Source organism: Nematolebias whitei, unplaced genomic scaffold (genome assembly GCF_014905685.2).
Source record: "Nematolebias whitei isolate Nwh7 unplaced genomic scaffold, NemWhi1 Nwh_scaf_16695, whole genome shotgun sequence".
NCBI classification, from domain to species: Eukaryota; Metazoa; Chordata; class Actinopteri; order Cyprinodontiformes; family Rivulidae; genus Nematolebias; species Nematolebias whitei.
The window spans coordinates 408-1,142 of record NW_023635240.1 but is presented as its reverse complement, the minus strand read 5'-3'; the positions used below and the strand labels follow the sequence as shown (position 1 = coordinate 1,142).

The 735-nt window shown below is 38.8% G+C and overlaps 1 non-coding gene across 1 annotated transcript; it reads left to right on the top strand.

Annotated features, from left to right (window-relative positions):
* The first annotated feature begins 86 nt into the window (after positions 1 to 86).
* Positions 87 to 160, top strand: trnat-ugu. Its single transcript has one exon. It is a non-coding gene; the product is annotated as a tRNA-Thr (tRNA).
* Positions 161 to 735: the final 575 nt, after the last annotated feature.

The following is a 735-nucleotide window of genomic DNA, read 5'->3' as shown; positions in this document are numbered from 1 at the left end:
TGTTCTCGGTCTTGATTCTTAAAACAAAATAGCAAGTATACTTATCTAAAGAATGTCAGGATAGAATATCCATAATACTTAAGAGAGGTGCTGTGGCTTAGTTGGTCAAAGCGCCTGTCTTGTAAACAGGAGATCCTGGGTTCAACTCCCAGCAGCGCCTGTCATCTTTTCGTGATGTCCATTGGAGAATGAGAAAATAAATGCTCAGACTGGTGGCCATGCACCCATAGATGTGTCTGCAACCCTGCAGTCTTGCACACTGTCAATGATGAACAGTCTTAAAGAGCTCAAATTTGGATGACTGAGTCAAATTTGCAGTTTAAAAAAGTCCAGTAAGCAAATTAATTGTTTCCAGGTTGAAATTACTTTAATGGTCAAGATATACACAAACTTGATAGATTTACAGAAACACTGAAAATAGTTGAATCATGCCAGAGCTGAAGCTGATTTGTAGATTGCTGATCTAAGTACAGGTATAATGTTCTAAACTGAGGCGATGTAGGTTATATGGCCAAAGCCCCTGTCTCGTAAACTGGACATCCTGGATTGGAATCCCAGCAGAATATATGTTAATTTAACATCTAGATAGAGAACTTCATACTCGAGAAGTAGACCTATTAATACAATAATATAAATTATGTAGTGAACTAAGCCTCAGGTCAAATCTGGCCTTGGGGGCCTTCCTGGGACAAGAACTGTATTTCATTGATTTGAGTCCAGAAACACAAGATGAAG